Consider the following 23,018-nt stretch of genomic DNA (forward strand, 5'->3'; position numbering starts at 1 on the left):
TGAAACGTTTACAATGGTTAGAAAATCCATGCTAAAGAATTAAACATGAATCTGAACAAGTAATGATAATTCGTAAGAGTCCTGAAAAAATACAGCAAGAGAATAGTTCTTTCAATGCAGTTACTTAAATTTTTAATTTAAATTTATTTGTATATCAAGCAAAAATGATACAGTACCCTCTTCCCTCAGTAATGATTGAAATTTTAGTAAGTAAATTTTAATTATTTAAACTTAATAAAGCTAAATTATAATAGAAATAAGAGACCTGACTGAGCTCTGCATTAACTGTGGGATCTTGGGTAAGTCTCAATCTCCCTGAAACTCCATTTCCTTATCTACCTAATAATGAAGCAGTATACTAGTTAATCTTCCAGCTCCAAAATCCTGTGTTATAATGCTCTAAAATATACTTCATAAATTTTGACCCACAATCATTCTAATGACCACTTTGGAAAAAGATTTATATATGCTATAGGAATATAAATTATATTACACACAACTTTCATAGGTTTATATCATTTGGGAAAATGTTATTCTTAATATTAGATCAGGGTTTCTCATCCTCAACACTACTGACATCTTGAACCAGGTAAATCTTAACTGAGTGGTGCTGTCCTGTGCATTGCGGGATGTTTAATAGCTACCTACTAGATACAAGTAGGGTCCCCTACACACAGTGTGAAAACCAAAAGATGTCTCCAGACTGCAAAAATCATCCCTGGTTGAGAACCACTGTATTAGATTAAAATTTTCCACAGCTCCTTGAAGATGGGAAGAAAGAGAAAAAAGGTTATTTTTGTTTTGTGATACAGGAGAAAAGGCCTAAGAAAGGCCAAGAATGTTTTATAACAAAACAAAATGTTCAATTGCAACTCATATACTATAAAAGAAAGGCTCCCTTTTATATGAGGTCTACTGAAAAACATGGTAACCAAACATTGTCATGTGTAACTAACGTAGTAATGATGAACATAATGGTATATAAAGCTGAGGTATGCCATCTATATCCTGTTAATAAGTATCCTCAATAAAGAGACCCTGAGATATTTAACAGAGATTAAAGAAGTTATAATTCCCCTTCTCCCTAGCACTAGTGAGGAGGCTGAAGATTCTCAAATTACCTGCTATTCTCTAACCAGTGAAGTTACCCACATGACAAACACATCTACTCAGTTAAATACTATAAGCATTTACCTGTTTTATTCAAGTGTAAATGTAAAAGTAACATTTTGAGGAATCCTCAAATTCTTTACATTTTTAAAGAAAGGCCAAGGTAACCCAGGTATGGAGAAACTGTTTAAATACTACAATTGAAAAACTTCACAAGTTTGCTTTTCTGGCTCTTCAACACTCAGTGTAAAATCAACTCAGCCATATTTTCCACTAAACAGACAAATACCCAGTTTCCTTAGTCTATTCTTGGATAGGTCACCAGACTGGGAATAAGAGACCCAGAGTCTATTCCAGATACAAAACAGACTGGTAATCTTAAACAAACTATTCACTCAGGTTAAGGTTCTACACCCGTATCTTGCTGACAATACTGAATATCTGCCCAGAAACAAGCAGAGAAACCCAGAACTTCCTCCTGTACTCAAAGGACAACTGCCAGCATTATTTTTAGATTTATTAAATCTAAAAATCTGAATAGGATTTTATTTATAGCAACATTTTAACATACTTTAAATTTCAAAACTGCATAGTGCCTTTACCCATGGCCATCTATAAAATTAATAAACACTTTTCTTAAAATCATACCACGCCCAATTTTTCAAAATTCTATATGCAAACTAAACAAGTAACAACTGTTATGTAAAAAATTTAAAAGCTGTTTTAAATTCAAACTATTAGGAAGGGCTTCAACTTTTGCATTTCCTAACTCTAATTTTTTTTGTCTACTGTACAAGTAGTTCTTTCCCGGCACTTTAAAAACTGCTTCACAAAGTCTGGAAAGTAGAAGTTTGCCCCATAGTCTAATTCTGGAAAGGCCTTAAGATTCACTCCATTAAACATGCAGGTTTTTCTAGAGCAACCAATATTAGGATACAGAGCATATATTTTTTTATTCTTGACATTGCATTAAAAAAAAGTTTGTCTAATAGAGCACTTTACCCGTCTGACCTTTCTGCACACCATAAAACTGTGAACATCATGCTGTCCAATAGAAGATTTGAAATAAGAGGGTCGGGAGGAAAAGGGGGGGGGAGGGGCGCTATTAGGCGGGCACTTGTTAGCCTCGGAGATGCCTCTCACAAAGTTTTCCATCTCGCTGGGGGAGGGGGAACCGACTCTGCACCAGCGGAGCCTGACCCGGAAGACACCTTGTCAGGGAGGCCGGGCCGTGGCCACGGGTCCCACCGCCCGCCTGGGGCCCCGGCCCGGGCCTGCTTTGTTTGCGCAGCCGCAGGCGAGCCAACCACTCGGGCAGGAAACGTCCCAGCTTCTCCTTGCTCCTCCGCTGCCTCTCTCTGCACACTGCACCGTTGACGGGTGTATATACACGCGCGTGCGCGCATACACGTACACACACACACACCACAAAACAAAGCATGCAGAGGTCGGGTAGCGGAAGTTCAGCGAAAGCCCCTCCTCTCAGTCCCCACCGCGCGGGCCCAGGGTCAGCTCACTTACTGCTGCGCTCCCTCAGGGGCCAGGGGCCCACTGGTCAGCTCAGCTCCGCCGCACTCTTAGGAGGCGGTCTTACAAGGCGGCGGCGGCTCTGGGCCCACCACCCGCACAGCTTAGCGCCGCTAGTCTGCGCGCCACCGAGCGGACGGCCAGCAAAATCCCGCACCTTGTGCGGTCGGGCCTAGGCTCCAAAAGCCCGGGCAACGTGAGGGCTCACTACTTCCCGTCTTTCTTAAGAAATAAAACTACGTTTCATTTTCCTTGGTAAAAATCCCTACCCTACAAACACAGCCGTTTAAGTCCCTTTCCTTGTTGAACCAGTAATCAAAACTAGTATCCCCGACACACGACCCTAGAACACAGTCTTGTAACAACACATTAACCAAACAGCCCTACAATAAGAAATCTCTTTCAGTAACCTCTTCCTTAATCTTTCCTCTTCTCCATACCTTAATTTACTGTTTTCCCCTGACGCCATTTGGTTTTTAACCTAAGGGTTGCAATTCTCCCAAAAGAATATTTTCCAAACCATCTTTCCAATTTTATTCTTTTGAAATTTACTTTTCTAATAGTAACAAGCTTCTGCATAATTCCCTTCGGTGACATCTCCCACTTACCTATTCAAAACCCTTCCACAACTAACTTTTATAATTTTTATTAGCTCCTACCAAGTCAATTCATAAATAACTTTCTGCAACACTGCATTTTTCTTGTCTGTTCCCTCAATTTCCTCAAAGCTAACACTTTGCAATTTAACACAGAAATTTGCCCCAAATTGCCCTCGAATTTTGCGAACCTATCCAGAGGACACAATAATCAGAGAAATCCATTCCCTATGCACGTCCCCAATAAACCTGACAATGATCTTTCCAAATATTCTCTAACAATTCGCTTGACTCACTCATAACTCAAGACTACCATGCCCATTTACCTAAAGAATCTAATCATAGAACCTAATCAAATTAGCAAATTCCCTCTACCATTGTATGATCTACATACACAGGTGTGCATGTAGAGAAGACACACACACACACATATAGGACCTGAAGAACACCAGGTGTGTATTTCATTCGAATCCCTTAGATAGCTACTCTTCTCAAACTTCTTAGAAGGAAAACTCCATGCCAGCCTACATTTTCAGACATCCAACCTGTCTTGTGAAGTCACTTTTCTATGTTAAATTATTATATTTATCATTTAAAACATACCGCTTCATTTCTATTGTAACCCTTCCCAACACCCTCCTTAAGATATCCATCATTAATCTGACCCACACAATACACCCAAATACTCAGAATATACTCCCATTCCCCAGGGCCCAGGTATGTCTGAGGCAGGTCCTAGAAACAAGTATTGTGAGTTGGGCAAAGTAACATCTGGGTTCTCCTGGTCCTTCAAAGCTCTGGGTCTCTGTAAGTGTATTAAATCTGGTGACTGAACATATACAAGACAAAAAGAGAAGGGCCAAACACTGGACATAGTCCTGAAGCAAAGCTGCACTAAGATCCAATACCAATACCATGTGCTGTGCCTTGTCTAATAAAAATTTCTGCCACTTTATGTTTCTACCCAAACATGCCCTCTCTCTGAAGCATGACCTAACATCATAAACCCTTTTAGATTCCTGATTTAGGGAAGGCAAGAAGGTATTCTTTGCTCAGAAGTGAATGAGTTAGTCACATGAGGAATATAATGTAAACAGGAAGGGTTTGGAGCATACAGCCCTCGTTTTTATTGATTTAAAACATGAGTTGCCAGGACCTCAGCAAGGTACTCACAGAGAATCTCAAAAACCAGTCAGGTAACCACTGGAGAGTCTAGTCATTGACAGTGCAGGGAAAAGGTGATAGAAAACAAAGCTTAACAAAAATGATTACTACCACAGAACTGGACAAGCAAGAGTCAGGAAGCCCTGCTTTTACTCTATTCAACATTATACTGAAAGTCCTTTCCAGAGCAATCAAGCAAGAAAAAGAAATAAAAGGCATCCAAATTGGAAAGGAAGAAGTAACACTATTTCTATTTGAAGACGATATGATCCATTATATAGAAAATCCCAAAGAATCCACAAGAAAACTAGTAAAATAAATGAATTAGGCAAAGTTGCAAGGCTGTAAGATTAACTCAGAAAAATTAGTTGTGTTTCTATACACCAGAAAAGAATATTCTAAAATAGAAATTTAAAAAAAAAAAATTCCATTCACAATAGCCCCTTGTGCCGGTTTGAATGTATTATGTCCCGGAAAACACCATTATCTTTGATGAAATCTTGTGTGGGCAGACATATCAGTGCTGATTAGATTGTAATTCTTTGATTGAGTGTTTCCATGGAGATGCACCCCACCCAACTATAGGTGATAACTCTGATTGGATAATTTCCATAGAAGTGTGGCCCTGCCCATTCAGCATAGACCTTGATTAGTTTACTAGGGCACTATATAAGCTCAGACAGAAGGAGTGATCTTGCTACAGCCAAGAGGGACACTTTTAAGAAGGCACAGGAGCTGAGAGAAGAGCTGCAGCTTACAGAGACATTTTGGAGATGGCCTTTGAAAGCAGACTCTTGCTCCGGAGACGCTAAGAGCGGACAAACGCCCCAAGAGCCACTAAGAGTGACATTTTTGAGGAACTGCAGCCTAGAGAGGAACATCCTGGGAGAACACCATTCTGAAACCAGAACTCTGGAGCAGATGACAGCCACATGCCTTCTCAGCTAACAGAGGTTTTCTGGACACTACTGGTCATCCTCCAGTGAAGGTACCAGACTGTTGATGACTTACCTTGGACACTTTATGGCCTTAAGACGGTAACTCTGTAACCAAATAAACCCCCTTTATCAAAAGCCGATCCATTTCTGGTGTTTTGCAAAAAGGCAGCATTAGCAAACTGGAACACCCCTAAAAGAAGAAACTATCTAGGAATAAACTTAACCAAAGAGGTGAAGGGCTTATCCACTGAAATCTATAATAAACACTTCTTAAGGAAATTAAAGAAGACCTAACAAATGGCAAGACATCCCATGTTCATGGATAAGAAGACTTAATTTATTAAGATGGCAATACTACCCAAAGGTCTACAGATTCAATGGAATACATATCAAAATCCAGCAGCCTTTTCTGCAGAAATGGAAAAGCTGACCTTCAAATTCATATGGAATCACAAGGAGCCCCAAATAGCCAAATCAATATTGCAAAAGAACAAAGTTGGAGGTCTCGCACTTACCAATTTCAAAATGTACTACAGTAATCAAAACAATGGTACACTTGCATAGAGACAGACATACAGACCAATGGAATAGAATTTAAAGTTCAGAAATAAACCCATACATCTATGACAAACTGATTTTTGACAAGGGTCCAAAGTACATTCACTGGGGAAAGATCAGTCTATTAAACAAATGGTGCTGAGAAAATTGGATATCCACTTGCAAAAGAATGAAGTAGGCCCCTACCTCATACCATATACAAAAAATTAACTATAAATGGATCAAAGACCTAAACATAAAAGCTAAAACTATAAAACTCTGTTCAACTTCACTAGCTACTAGGGAGATGCAAATTAAGACCATAATGAGATATGATCTCACATGAATTAAGATTGGCTACCATTAAACAAACAGGAAACTACAAACGCTGGAGAGGATGTGGAGAAAATGGAACTCTTATTCATTGTTGGTGGGACTCTATAATGGTACAGCCACTCTGGTAGACAGTCTGGCGGTTCCTTAGAAAACTAGCAATTACACTTCTCAGTATACACGCAGAAGATCTGAAAGCAGTGACATAAACAGATATCTGCATGCCAATGTTCATAGCAGCAATATTCACAATTGCTACAAGACAGAAACAACCCAAATGTCCTTCAACAGATGAGTGGATAAACAGAACGTGGTATATACACACGATGGAATACTATGTCGCAGTAAAAAGGAACAATGTTATGAAACATATGACAAAATGGATGAACCTTGAAGACAAAATGCTGAGTGAAATAAGCCAGGCACAAAAAGAGAAATACTGTATGCTACCACTAATGTGAACACTGTGAAAAATGTAAAATAAATGGTTTATACTGTAGAATGTAGGGGACCTAGCGATAAACAGGTGAAGGGGCAACAATAATCTAATAAGAACAGATAAGTTATAGAGGGTAAACTTAATGTTCTGGGAACACTCAGGAATGACTATGGTTTGTTAATTTCCGGGGGGTATGGTAGGAACAAGACCACAGAAATGTAGTTATTTTTGGTTATTTGTTTTTTTTATTCCTTTGTTGGGTTACAGTCTGTCTACTTTCTTGGAGTAGGGTAGGAACATGTTGGAAGCAATGCAGTTATTTTAGATTATTTGTTTTTTCTTATTACTTTGTTTTGGATTTGTCTGAAATGTTTTCTTATTGTTTGTTTTTTTTAATTTTTTGATAAATTAAAAAAAACAATGAATGAGTGTGAAAAAAATAGTAAATGAACTATGGAAGGAGGAGGGGAATGGAATGTTTTGGATGTTCTTTTTTATTCTAATTTTTATTTTATTTTGGGGGAGTAAAGAAAATGTTCAAAGATTGATTGTGGAGATCAATGCACAACTATGAACAACTGATTGTACACTTTGAAGGACTGTATGTTATGTGAATATATCTGAATAAAATTGCATTAGAAATAAAACTATAAAACTCTTAGAAGAAAACATAGGGGAAATATTCATAACCTTGGATTTGGCAGTGATTTTACAGGTATGACACTAAAAGCATAAGCAACAAAAGATAAAATAGATAAAACAGATTTCATCAAAATTAAAAACTTTCGTATGACAAACGAAACTACCATGAAAGTTAAAAGACAACCTACAGAACAGGAGAAAATAATTGCTAACCATATATCTGATAAGAGCTTAATATCCAGAATATATAGAGAACTCCTATAATTCAACCACAAAAAGATAAATAACCCAATTTTAAAAATGGGCAAAGGCCGTGAACAGACATTTCTCCAATGATTTACAAATGGCCAATAAGCACATGAAAAGATGCTCAGTGTCATTAACCCATCAAAGCAGAGAAATGCAAATCAAAACCACAATGATATCACTTCACACCCACTAGGATGGCTATTATTAAGAATAATAATAATAATGTCAGCAAGGATGCAGAAACAAAAGAACTATCAAATGTTGGTGGGAATGGAAAATGGTGCAGCTGCTGTGAAAAAGTTTGATAGTTCCTCAGTATGTTAAATATAGAATAACTCTAAGAACCAGGAATTCCATGCTTCACTATCTACCCCAAAAAACTGAAAGCAAGGACTCAAACAGATAATTGTACATGTGTGTTCATAGCAGCACTCTTCACAACAGCCAAAAGGTGGAAGCAACCCAAGTGTCTATCAACAAATTAACAGATAAACAAAACATGAAATAAACACACAATGGAACATTATTCAGCCATAAAAAGGAATGAAGTTCTGATACATGCTACAACACAGCTGAATCCTGAAGACATCATGTTGAATGAAATAAGCCAGACACTAACACTGTATGATCCCACTTATATGAAATACCTAAAATAATCAAATTTCATACAGACAGATTATAGAATACCAGGAGGAGGAAGGGGGGGGGTATTGTTTAATGGACAGAGATTCTGCTTCAGGTGATAAAAAGGTTGGGGTAATGGGTGCCAATGATGGTGCACAATATTGTGAATATAATTAATACCACTAAATTGGACACTTGAAAGTGGTCAAATGGGAAATTGAAAAAAATTTTTTTTATTGTGAACTTTAACATATATACATAACAGTCACAACTTTCAAAGTACAATTTCACAAATAGGTGGAAAACACATTTCAAAGAATGTCATGGGTCACAGTTCCACAACCTCAGCCATTAACATTATTGTAAAATATAACATACATACAGAAAGGTGTCATCTCTCAATGTACAGCCCAACAAGCAGTCATATAGGTAATTTCAAAAACTGTTATGGGTTACAGTTCCACAGTTTCAGTTTTTTCCTTATTATGCAATACAAGATATATACAGAAAGATGAAGACCTTCAAGGCACAATTCAATGAGCAGCTATAGAGCAAATCCCAAAGGATGCTACAGGCTACAGTTCCACCATGTCATTTACCTCCTTCCAGCCATTCCAACACCCCAGCATTCAAAAATATATATACAATTATATAAAGTTTCAATATTCATAGACCTTCGTTAAATCTTATCTTGCTTGTTGCTACCCCTTCCTCTCACTTAATCTCTTTGTTCATCCTCAGGGATGTCCAGGCAGTGAGCACCCTAACTTGTTCATACTGAAAAGGGTTGTCGACAGTATGGGAAAGGAGGCTGCATCTGATCGTTCATCTTAAAGACGCTGTTGCCTCTGGATTTTAGAACTTGTCTGGTATAGGAACACTAGTGGATTTAAGTTTCTGAAAGAAAAAACCTTAGTGAGTCACAAATAAGAATGGCTCCCATCAAACAAACAGGAAACTACAAATGCTGGTGAGGATGTGGAAAAATTGGAACTCTTATTCATTGCTGGTGGGACTGTATAATAGTATAGCCACTCTGGAATACAGTTCGGTGGTTTCTCAGAAAACTAGATATGGAATTACCCTATGATCTGGCAATTCTACCTTTAGGTATATACCCAGAAGATTTGAAAGCAGTGACACAAACAGACATTTGTATACCAGTGTTCAGAGCAGCATTGTTCACAATTGCCAAGAGATGGAAACAATCCAAGTGTCCTTCAACAGATGAGTGGATGAACAAAATGTGGTATACACATACGATGGAATACTATGCAGCAGTAAGAAGCAACAAGGTCCTGAGACATATGGCAACATGGATGAACCCTGAAGATATAATTCTGAGTGAAAAGTCAGACACAAAAGGAGAGACATTGTATGTTACCACTTCTATGAACTACCTGAACAATGTAAAATCAATGTCTTATAATGTAGAATATTGGGGACCTAGTGATAGACAGTAGGTGAGGGGGAATAATAACCTAATATGTTCATAAATGTTAATGATGGTGAATTCAAAGGTATGGTAATGGACAGGGGTGACAACCATTTGTTAATGGGATTATATAAATATTAGAGTTGTTTGAAGGCTCTGAATAGGATTGAAAGGGGTTGTTTAAAGGCAGGTTTCCTACAGATCAGCACCACAAATAAAGCTAGGTGCTTGCATGATATACTTCTAAGGTATGACCCTAGCACAGAGTTGACAACAGAAGGGTATATGGGAAAAATCTGCATATTTCATACTAGGGACTATATTAATAGAAATACCATACTAGTATTACACAAATACTAAGGACAAATAACTGAGAGCTGACAGGAGCTACAAGATGTTTTGGGTCATGAGAACTGTTTAAAATGAAGAGTAATAAGGATTAAACAACTAAGTGATGATAATGTGAGATATGGATGGATTAAAGTGGACATAACATATGCTATGTGAACTTAGGAACCACCCCACCTGCCACCCCGCTTTATAAGTCAAGCCCTACATACTGAGGCTTCCTCAGGTGAAACTTATGGTTATAAAGGGAAGCCTAAGCCCACCTATAATTATGCCTAGGAATCACCTCCAGAGAACCTCATTTGTTGCTCAAATGTGGACTTTCTCTCTCTAAGCCTAACTCTGCAAATAAATTCAACACCCTTCCCCCAACGTGGGACAGGACCCCAAGATGAATAAGCCTTCCTGGCGACATGGGACATGGATTCTGGGAATGCCTTTTTAACCAAAAGGGTTTGGAAAAAAAGGCAACAAAATAAGGTTTTAGTGGCTAAGAGAGCTCAAATAGTCAAGAGGCTGTCCTGGAGGTTACTCCTGTGCAAGCTTCACCTAGATATGCCAAATGATCACAATATGATAACCCCAACTCAATAGTAGTCTCCAAAAACCTTAAAGATTTCCCAGATCCCTATCTGTAACTCTATAAAAGTTTCACTCAATAAGTTTATTCCTCAGAGTTTTAAATCCTTTAGAGTGCTCCTATGCCAGCTAAGCCCCCAAACCCAGAGGCAATAGCCTCTTCCAGAACATCAACTAGACATGTCCCCTTTTCTCATAAAGTTGACACCCCTTTTCAACATGAACAGGTTAGGGTGGTCACTGCCTAGACATCCCTGAAGAACGGGAAAGAGATTAAACTAGAGGAAGGGGTAGCAATAGACAAGATGGAATTTCACAAAGGTTTACGAATATTGAATCTTTATACAATTTTCTTTTTCTTAGTTGCTAGGGTACTAGGATAGCTAGAAAGAAAGAATTGAAATGGTGGAACTGTAACATAGCATCCTTTGAAATCTGTTCTATAGCTACTTGTTAAATTCTAATTTTGAAAGCTATACTTTTTGTATATATGTTATATTTCATAATAAGGAAATAACACACTGTGGAACTACAACCTGTAATATTTTTTGAAATTTGCTCTCTAACTACTTGTTAAATTGCACTTGGAACATTATCACTTCTATGTACACGTTATATTCGACAATAAATATGATAAAAAATTAAAAAAAAAAAAAAAAAAACTTAGTGCATCTTTTATAGAATCTCAAGTAGGGACCTAGGTATTTGAGGACTACTTTTGGTAAGGGCATGGCATACTGTGGCCATTTGGGATGTCTAGCTGGAGCTTGCATAAGAGAAACTCCAGGATAGCCTCTGGACCCTATTTGGGATCTCTCAGCCACTGTGACCTCAGTTTGTTACCTTTCTCTTTTTCCCCTCTTTGGTCATATAGGTATTTTCAATCTCAAATGGGAAATTTTGATTGTATGTATGTTACAATAAAAGTTAAAAAAAAAAAAAAAAAGTTGAGGAGCAGAGAGACAATGTTAAAAGCCAAAGAGTAAGGGGCCTCATTTAGGTCTTAAACTTCATCATTGTAGGCCCATGAAAACAAGTGTATTGAAGATGATGGTTTCAAACCCTGAGATTATAATGCTCAATCTTTTTTTCTTAAAGGTAGCAAAGTTTCTGTTTTACCTATATTTTGCTTTTGGCATTGGCAGGACAACTCATTTAGAGATTTTGTTCAATAAATGATAAACAAGAATTAGAAATAAGAAAACATGTTTACAAGTGTATATTTGGTAGTCATCTATGTACAGGTAATAAATGAAATGAAAATACAGAGCAAACCAACTTCCTAAGCAACACAAAGAAAATATGTGTAGGTTCAAAATTAAGACAGAAAAGTTATTATAGAAAAAAAGAAAAGAAAGACACTTATAGAGGCCATTTTAGATCCTTGTCAGAGATTGAATCTGATCCTGAGGGTATGGACTCTTTTGTGAAGAGGATCTTCGAAGATCCCATTTAGATGCGGTCAAATTGAATCAAAGGCTTTAATCCACTTGATGGAGGCCTTGTAAGCAGAAGATGCAGTTAGTAAACAGGAGATAGAAAGAGAAACACAGCCATATGATAGAGGATTGCTGGAAAGCCATCACCAGAATATTACAGACTTTGGAGTAAGCATGGCCTATCCATACCTTGATGTTGGACTTCCAGCCTCCAAAACTGTAGCACAAAAAATTCCTGTTGTTTAAATCAACCAGTTTGTGGTATTTGTCCTTGCAGCCCTGGCAAACTAAGACAATTCCTTAGAACATCTCCTTCCTACCATCCAATTCAATGTTTCCACTTTTTACCTTAATCTCTGGTATACAAATTATCTTACTGCTACTCAATTTTTGTAAATAGAAAGTTTGGTGTGGTTTTGAGGCACCCAGGCGGAGATCAAAAATCTCTTAATTCCCTATCATTTATGCCATTATCAAAATAAATAGTTACGCATGATGTACTATCACCTTTATAAAATCATAGGTAGCGTGGACCATCCTTACATGCACACAGAAGGAGCAGGCTCCTGGCATTAGTTATTTCCAAGTAACTTCCTGTTTCTTTGATAGGTAGGATTATGTTTTCTCCATATTCTCTCTGCTACAACCTACTCCCTCTCCTCTTCATCTTATTCTTACTCTTATTGGTTTAACTCCTCAACCTCATTCATTTTCTGTCCATCCATCTACTAGCTTCGACCAGTTTGTTCATGTCCTATTGTCAACAAACTGCCCTACATCTTCTGCCTTTCACATTAATACACTTTCCACTGCCTCATCATTTTTTCTTGTCTTTCACTGTCTCATTTTTAATCCATAAATATCTGAACTTATTTGGTATCAGCATGTTAAATATTATGTTTTACAAATACAAAAATTGAAAGAATTGGCAAATGTAACCCATCCATCTGTTTTTCTCAATTCATGTCACAATGAAAATTTGATCGTTTCTTGCTTAGATTGTTGCAACCACCTCCTCATCTTACCTCAAGTTGGTTTTTCTGGACAACCTGTTTTTCTTATGACTTAGCTATCGTTCTCCTACCCCTTCAGCTTGATAAAAGCTTCTTGCTCCCCAGTGCCACTCCCACTGCTATCTCATCCCTTTGCAGTTCACATTACTTACTTAAACCATTCCTTCTGCAACATCTACCAAGCCCCATAATACCCTTCCAACTTCCTTGCCCAATGACTTCAATTCTACTTTGTCCCATATTCTACAATTATTCCCAGGAACTTCAACAATGACACTGAAGAACTTTCTTCCCTGATTCCCCTCTCAACTCCTAAACCTTCATCTGTACTTCAGCCCCCATACATATATAATGAAAACAGATTATCAGTTGGAAGTGCTGTAGCACTAAGATTATAACTTCAGAGACAACACCCCCGCCCCTTTTCTTTCCACAACCACTTTATCTTCCAGTTTTATACCTGCTCTTCACCTTCTGGTTTCAATTGCCTTCATAAACAATTTAAATTCATCCATCAACAATTTCAATACTGCCCTCTCCAGAATATCATGACCTTCCATTATACTCATCATGCATCTCCCCAATATGGACATCTTCACCATTTGTGTTCTCCACAACTACATACTGGGTTGGGCATTAAGCACCAACAGAAAACAGTAAAATCTTCCAAAACAAATTTATTCTACATGCAATTCTCCATCTCATTGACTAATCCAAATCGTTTTTCATCTTTAATTCCCTAATACCATCAAAGTACTAGATACCAAACATAAAATTCCCTCGAACGACACACTTTCCACCTGTAATTGCATCTTCTTTATAGCTTCTAAATTCTTGTATCAGCCATCCGTTCCTTCTTGCCTCCAGTTTTGGCAAGAGGTGCTGTTCCTCCTTCTTAAAATAAACTTCTTAATACAATTCCTACATTCATTGCCTCCATATTCTACCAACCCACTCAGTTCTTTACCCCCATGCAATCTGGTCTCTGAATGGCTCTCTTGAAGACCCCAAAAACTTCTATGTACCAAATTCTATGACCCAGCCCCCAGTCCTTCTCTATCCTCTCTCTGACAATGACACCTGCATTACCTCTCTTGGTTTATATCACCGCCCCATCTAATTCTACTCTGGTCTCTCCAGTTGCTTCTTCTGTCTCCGATGACTACTCGTCCACTTAGCCCAAAATTTGGGTATTATCCCTAGTTCTGTCCTCAAGCTTTCTCTAATGTTGTTTCTCTCAGTCTCATCCCTTACCCATTGCTTGTACATTTTCATTCCCCATATGGATATCTTCCCCCAGACCCCCAAAAGAAAAATCTTCAAAGCATCACTACAATCTAATTTATTCCTGAGGAATTAGAATATACAATGATTTATTTTTTAACTAGATTTTTCAACTATTGCTTTGACACTGCAATTATCAGTCCAAATAATTTCATAGCCATTAGCGCCTAGCAAATCCAGAATTAGTAGCTTCAATTATCAACTCTATGTAAGAATTCCCAAATCTGTACTAGACCTCTTTACTCACCTCCAATCCAGTATTTTTAACTCAAGCTAAATAATTCTCTCTGGATACTTCCCCTGGTGCCTCACACACAAGTCAATGTATCTTAAAAGCAAAGTAACCATTCTTCCCTGTCAAAATAGTTCCACTAACTGACCCAACAATTTCTGTTAATGGCATCCCCGTTTTTATAGTCACCTAGGTTGAAAACTCTAGAGTTTCCCTTAACTTTCCTTGTTCTCCACTGTTTCCCAAAAGTCCATCTGCCATCAAACCCTTCAATTCCTTCTTTGAGATATTTCTCATAATACCTACCTTTCCTTTCATTCCCACTAGCACCATCCCAACTTAGACCATCGATATTTCACACTTGCACTATAGCTTTCTAACTTCTCTTAGTCATCAGGTTCTCTTCATTACAAAAAAAATTGGCCACCAGATAGGTATTATTAAACCTCATCCTATTCCCCATTCAAAGATCAGCAATGGCTCCCCACTGCCTATTGACTCAAGTTACAACTCCTTAAACTTCCAAAAAATAGAAACTGCCGAATTGTCTAACAATTGTGGAATAAATACACTGTGGTATATTAATACAATACAATACTACTCATATAATGAAATACCAAAGAGCAATGAAAAAGAATGAACTACTGCTACGCACAATATGGATGAATCTCATAAACATAATGTTGAACAACAACAAAAAACAGAAATATAAAGTTCAAAAACAGGCAAAACTACTCTGTGGTGATAGAGTTCAGAATAATAGTTACATCTTGGTGGAGAAGAACCAACTTGTAGGTGACACCTGAGGGCATGTTCTAGTTTGCTATTGCTGCTGGAATGCAAAACACCAGAAATGGGTTGGCTTTTATAAAAGGGGGCTTATTTGGCTACAAAGTTACAGTCTTAAGGCCATAAAGTGTCCATCAACAGAGGGTACCTTCACTGGAGAAAGGCCATTGGTGTCTGGAAACCTCTGTTAGCTGGGAAGGCAAGTGGCTGGCATCTGCTTGCTCTCAGGTTGCATTTCAAAATGGCATTCTCCAAAATGTCTGCATCAGCTTCCAACGGCCGTATTCAAAATGTCTGTCAGCTCCAGCTCGCTATGAGCTCCTTCTGAGATTATATAGTGCTCCAGTAAACTAAACAAGGCCTATGCTGAATGGACGGGGCCACACCTCCGTGGAAATTATCCAATCAGAGTTACCGCTTACAGTCGGGTGGGTCACATCTCCACGGACATTGAACCAATAGGTTCCAACCCAATCCACACTAACACATCTGCCCCCACAAGAATGAATTAAAGAATATGGCTTTTTCTGGGGGGCATAACTATACAAACTGGCACAGAGAGCCTTCTATAGTGTTGACATGGGTGGTGGTTATATAAGTGTATACCTAAGAAAAATTCATTAAACTGAACACTTAAGATTTTAGCATTTTACTGTACATGTTATATGTCAATAAATAAATTTTTTAAAATGACATGTCTGAATTCAGAGATTTTTCATCTATCTTCCAGCTTTATTTCCCTAATCTAGACCACCAATCCCTAAAATACCCAGAACTTTTCTCACTGTTACTCATTTTACTATCTCTTCTTGGAATGCCAACCCTCACCATCTTGCCTCCTATAATCCCCTTTATCCTTCAAGATTTAAGTTACACACCAATTCTTTCACAAAGCAGATCCTGATGAAACCTGCCATAGCACTTGGGTCATAGATAAATGTGTATACACATATTCCGTGGATAAACTCCTGAAGAACATGGGCTGTGCCATATATAAATGTATATCCTTCACACTGCCTATCATAAAACCTTTGCACACAGTAAGTATACAAAAATATTCCCTGAATAAATACATTTGGGCAGTCCATTAAAAGCACCATCCAATCCAACCCCACCCTGTCATATTCATCCATCACTGTCCCTACTTACAACTCATTCCATGGTTTACATATTTAACCATTCAACAAATAATTATTGAGCACCTACTACATGCAAGAAACTATAAATATCTACTCTAATGTGCCCCTAAAATGTAATCCAATTTCAGCTGCTGCCATTTGAATCTTTCCACAACTCCAAATTTCCAAATGTCTTCCCCTAATCTCTATATCCAATAATGTCCCAAACCCTCATTTTTAATCCTATTGCTTATCAAACTTAGTTTCTAAGTAGCTGCTCCTAACTGGTCTTCTCACCTCCAATCTTACTCTACCACCACCCTGCCCCCATCTGTCCTATATGTTACAGCTACTGTTGGATTAGACATCCAGTCCTTGATTTACTTCTTTACTCAAAAAAGTTCAATAGTATACATTAATAATATATGTTAATATATTTTAATCCTATGTTAACATACTTTAATCCTAAAATGCTCACAACAACCCGTGTAAGCAAGGTAAAATCACTATCAATTTCCTGATAAGAAAATTGGAACTCAGAAAGGTTAAGTAATTTTCTCCAGAATCACAGAACTAGTAAATAGAAGGGCCAAGACTAAAACCCAGGTCTGTTTGCTTACTAAGTACAATACTAAGTCAAATTAAATCCAAACAACATAGCTTAGCTTTCAAGGCCATCCATTTTCTACACAACCCCAATTGATTCTTCCCCCCGTATATCATATCATGCCATATTCATGAACTCTGTCTTCCAAACTACAGACTGTGATCAATTACACTTTGTTGTGAAATCAATTTAATTCACAACCAGCTTCTTATTATCTCTCTCTCAGCCAGCTTTTTTCATCTTAGTCAAAAAGAATGTAATAGAATACATCTGTGTACATCCAACATGGTATTGTTTTCTAAAACTTTGTTTTACACATACACAAAAATATTCATACATGCATACATTAGGTGACGACGTGGCATGTATTTCTTACTGTGGATCATGGTAAAAAAAAAAAAAAAAAAACTAACTCAGCATTCCCCACATATCCTCGGCACCTCACCTCCAAATCTTTGCTTATGCTAATCCCTTTAAAGACAGCTAAAATGCCACTTCTTCAATGAAGCAGTCTCAAGTTTTCCCCCAGGCAAATATATTTTTCTACCTCTTCACTAACATTCAGTATTTTTCTTATGACACATTCATAGTGATCATAGCATAGTTATCTGTGCCCAAATCCAGCTCCTCTATTAAGATATAAATCCCAAAGGATGATACATGGCATCATGTATTTCTGAAGCATCAGGCACAATGCTTTTGTATATAATAAATGTGCAATATCTACTGGATAAAGAACTCATCTGATAACTTTATGAAACTTTTATAAATCAATATCGTTAAATAATTTCTAATACTTTCCAAATTTATCCTTCATATGGTCTTACCATCTTCTTCCCCAAAATAGCCCTTTCAAATAATCCCCTCCACCTTCAATCTTCTCTTGCTTTCCTACAAAAATAATCCATTATATTTTGATAATCTTTTCCTTCTTTCAGAATCATCCTTTCTACCATGTATCACCTTTCCTTTTCGTCTGCATATCTTCCACCTTATTCCGAGTTCTCAATCTTCTGTAATGACGGATCTTAATATTTCTTAAACAGATTTTTCTTTACTTTCTCTTCAACTAGACTTTCTCAATTACTTCAATTCATTTATAGTGGACACATTTTTCTTAGGCCCATTAAGTCCTTGTAGAACAATTCAGTTTATGAATAAATAAATGAAACAGAAATAGAAAACATATAGATAATTCAGATCTCCTAAATTATGCTGGCTATCTCCTCATTCATTCATTTATTCAACAAGCATTTGTCTACTGGACACATGCCCTCAGTTGTCAATTCTTTTCTACAATTCAGAAAGCAGCATTGAGAAAAGCATGCAGGAAAATGCCAGGGTAACAGAGGAGCAAAGGTGACTCATGCTCTTCACTCACAGATACCAGGTAATTTGTAGGTACAGGGTCGAAAAAGGGCAAACTAAAAGTTACACTAGACATAAAAGGAGAGACCCACAGTTGTTCCAGGGGGCTTAAAATCCACCCAGCATATGTGATTTTGCAACAGAACAATCCAGTAGGAGTAACTAAAATGAAAGCATTCAAACAAAAATAGATCCAGATTCTAGGTTCATCCTGGGGTTGCAAGAGAAATCTGGAGCCATTTGGTATCTTTCCTGAAGTCCCTCAGGAACATTTCAAATATCTAGCTAAGGTATGGTATTTAAATCCTTTCCCCAAACTTTAGCTAGTATTCATTTCTCCGTTCTCTGAATTCCTACAGCACTTACTGACTGCAAAATTAATTTGAGAACTTAATAATAAGCTATCTTGTTCAAGGTAATGAAACTGTTTTGTTAACCAACATACCTAGAATTTATTTACATGTTCAAATTTCACTTATTCACTCTATACCTCCAACCATCGGATGCACTGAACCAGCATTTTACCTAATGTCTACATGTTAGCCTCCATCACCGCTCAAAATATTTCCGACTTCCTCTTTGGGGCTGATTTCTAAAGTCACTTAATAAATCAACCAAGAAAAACATTCCCATTTCTTGTTACTATGTGAATTTAAACCAAAACTATTATTTATTCACTCTATTTGATTTTGACTGACTTCTGGCATTTCTAAAAATCAGGTCTTCCAAAGGATGGTGTTACTCTACCATGCCTTGCATTATTTATAAATATACTCTCCTGAAGGGTTTATGAACCCCTAGAGGATAGGGACTATATCTTATTCACCTTTATAGACCCATTCCCCCAACAGCACAAAATACATACTCAATAGATAAACTGTATAGAATTGTGCTATAGGTCTGGAAGGTAATTCAGAAAGGGTGTTCCAAAAATCTTCTGAACACTGGCAACTTTAATGGACTAAATTAATAACTACCAAAATACAAAAATCCTAATCTGGAGGAGGAATTTTAAAACATGTTTTAAAAATCCATTTTCTGAAATCTTACATTGCTATTGAACTATTTCACAACTGTCTTTTTCCACCAAAAGAATATAAATTCTGTAAATCTCTTGAGAGAAGAAATTTCATCTAACACTTTTCTATTAACCTACAAATTAATTAAATCAAATCAGACAGCTCCTTAAAGCAGTTAAAAATTTCTAAGCAGCCATTTATGCACCTAAGGTTAAAAAAAAAAAAATCCAAATTAAACCAGCTAGCCCCCTGAAAATTTACTACAGAATAAACTAACCTCAGATTAGAAGACACCCCTCGAAACTACCCCTCCTCAATGTTTTTGCAGGATTATTTCAGATCCATTCTAATCCATTCTAAATCTTCTTGTTTTAAATCTAAAGGCCCTTCCTTCATTCTCTCAAGCACACATAGATCATACACACACACACACACACACACACACACACACACGCAAATTTTGTCTACACTACCAACATAGTACTCAGCAATTTCACAAAGCCCTACTATTATCACGAAAGTGCATACTACTCTCTACAAGTCATTCAACAAGTATTTATTAAGCACTTAGAATCAAGCTGTTGTGAGTTTCCCTGGAGATTAAAGTCTCAGCTCTAGAGCAGGTTACAATCTAGTCCATTTGCAAAACAAAGAGAATGATTCCCATAAGCAAATACACGATTTAGCAGAACAAAATCTACATGTGAATGTTGTCGTTATTCAAAGTAAAGCAAGACTCTCAAAAGGTGGGGTTACTTAAGCAAGACTTCCTAAAAGGAGAGGAGCAAGATCTATTTCCCCAATACTGGTCACTCTAATTTAGTGATGTTGCACCTTATATATAAATGTCAAAATCACCAATATTTTTTTATTGTGTCCTAATATCTGAGGAGCATACATTTTTACAACACATCCCCAACATATTAGTGATTTAAACATGCTAATTTCCTTATAACTGCCACAAATCTCAATCTCACCATTGTAATTTAAATCTCCTTCACATCAACTAGATCCAAATGCCCTCAGAATTCTTTACCTTTTCTTCAGCCTCCCACAAAATTATCACCATCTCCATCATATGCTGTCCCTCATTCTCTCCCTCATCATATTTCCCCATCCCTCCCTACTCATCCACACTCCAAAAAATAAACATTCATGCCCATAACCAATCCATTCCTTCCTGAAAACAAGAATTGCCACTGTAACCTGAAAAGAACACTCAGGGATCATTTTAATCCATTCCCAGATTTCCCACACTAAAATTCTCCAGAAGATTGTTAAAGAATACTGCACAGTCCATCCATCAAAACTTCCCTTTATCATCTCACCCACTTTTTCCAGTCTGATTAAATGCTCTACTTCAGAAAAACCCTTCCTAATTTAAATCCTCATCTAATATAGAGATATCGCCTTATTGGAATCTGAAATCAAGGTTTGAGCATATTAAAGATATAAAAACATTCAATTACAGAACTAAAATAATAACTATCAAAGATTGGAAAGGAGGAGAAAGGAGATAATGTCACTGACAAATCCTTTTCGTTCATTTTGATAAATCAAAATAATAGCATATGAATATTTCTTGGAGACCTAAAGAAAACCATGACAAGAACTACAAAAATTAATGCTTAGCAGTAGCAGACTCTGCAAAGTGGAACTGCAATGGACAGGTAGGACAAAGGCTATTGGTTTTTACTATAAGCCCTCTCAGTACAATTTTATTTTTTAGCTATGTACATGTATTACTTCATAATAATTTAAAAGGAAAGAAAAACAAGTGACATACTATTTTTAAGTCCATTAAACTTACAAAAAAATTGAAAGTATTGATAATATCCAGCAATGGTTAAAAGGGAAGAAATTGGCCTTCGCATTCTATGGGTGACAATAAAAAATGGGAACATCCACACTATATAATATAATGAAGCCCTTAAAAAGAATGTGTATACCTAAATGTACTGACATAGAAAATTTCCCAATTTTTTATAATAAATAATCCTGGATTACTTTTCTAAGAAATTTTGCTAATAAAAGGAAGCCCCTCTCCACTGTAATGCTCAATTATAATCGTCCTTTAGAAATATTTGCTGATATTTGCTAAAGGAATGAATGATTGAATTTCCCTTCTCTCACCTAAATCTTTCTACTTTCCCCATTCATCCCTCTGCAGCCCTTTATTGCTATAAAAAGGTGTTCATACTTGACATGCTCATTAAACTCTCCTCAGCTGAAGGCATATTACAATGTAATGCGTATATAGTTTTTCCTAATAACAGACAGTGAATAATTCTGAGGTAAATTTAAGAGTATGTTCTAGCCAGAGTTCCCTCTTAGAAGTCTGGTCCAGTGTGGGCTCAGGAAATCCCAGAGCCTGGTTCATGTCCTGATATGGAGATGCTAATCCTCCCTCTGAGCTGGCTCTAGAATCATCCAGTCTCTTCAGGTTCCCCTAGACCTCAAGATAACCAAAGCCAGTCCTGACCTTACAACCCAAGACCAAAACAGATATTCTAGATCCTCCCTTCTGCAAAGCCACCCTTTGCCGGCTGATGCATTCTCTTTAAATACCACCATGCTCCCAGTGAGAGAGTACATCAGGGAACTGTAAGTGGCAAAAGATCTTCTCCCACCAGCCCTGGAATTATGGAGCCAACCCAGTCAACTTTTGAGCTACAAATGGAGCCTCTAAAGAAGGGCTAGAAGAGTGGACTCCCACCACCACACCACCACAAAACCATATGTACTGCAATTCAGAATGAATAATGTGGCACCAGTTTTCCTGGACCAGATTAGCTGGGCAGTGAAGAAAAAAAACCGCCAACCCAAGTAATTTCCATTCCAGCATTTGCCAGGATAGTGTTTTCACCCAGCCTCTGCTAAGTGATAACACTTGGAAGTTTGCTAAAATCTGAACTCCTTGGCCTAGAGAATCCTTTTAAGATCAGGCCCGTTCGGAGTCTATTTTAGAGGTTCTCACATTCATTGATGCAGAACTGAAATGTCTCAGACCAAACTATACCCTAAGGTCTAATTCTTAGTGACCCCAACCACAACCAGACTCACACTTACCGGATGTCATCTACAGAAGAGCCCAAACAGGTTCCAAACTATGGCACTCTGGCCCATCTGGAATAACTCTTTAGTCCTTAGGTCAACGTTCGTTAATTATATCACATCTGTCTATTCTATCATGCATTCCCTTCATCTTCTCTAATATTTAGCACTCCCTCTTGCTTCAAACGCTATCCTTTCTATTCACTGAAACTTTCTATCCCTTCTTTCCTTTCCTTGGAAACGCTTTAGTCTTTTCCATAGCGAACTACCTAATGTATCTGCACAATAAACATCCCTCCCCCCCAAATGCTCAAGACTCCTCCACAGCCACCCCCTGCATTCCTCCACCTATCCGGCATCTTCCCCTCCGGCCTCCCTCCCTGTTCACGCTCCCACAAGGTTTCCTGTAAGGATTCCCTTTCCTCCAACCCCTGCCCTTCCCATCTCCCAAGAAGAGCACACTCAGGCAGCAAGTGACTGAGGCCTGCGATGCATAAAGCACTGCACCATGCAAGGTGGACAGAGACTTGGAGTCTGCCTAGTATTTTCACACCCACACTCAGCACCCTCCGGC

The 23,018-nt window shown here is 37.6% G+C and overlaps 1 protein-coding gene across 2 annotated transcripts in view; it reads right to left on the reverse strand.

The window, feature by feature from the left end:
- The window catches only part of ZNF148 (zinc finger protein 148), a 146,755-nt gene that overhangs the window by 123,235 nt on the left and 502 nt on the right, over positions 1 to 23,018 (reverse strand). The gene's annotated exons all lie outside the window — the stretch shown is intronic.

The sequence above is a fragment of the Choloepus didactylus genome, chromosome 1, assembly GCF_015220235.1.
Source record: "Choloepus didactylus isolate mChoDid1 chromosome 1, mChoDid1.pri, whole genome shotgun sequence".
NCBI classification, from domain to species: domain Eukaryota; kingdom Metazoa; phylum Chordata; class Mammalia; order Pilosa; family Megalonychidae; genus Choloepus; species Choloepus didactylus.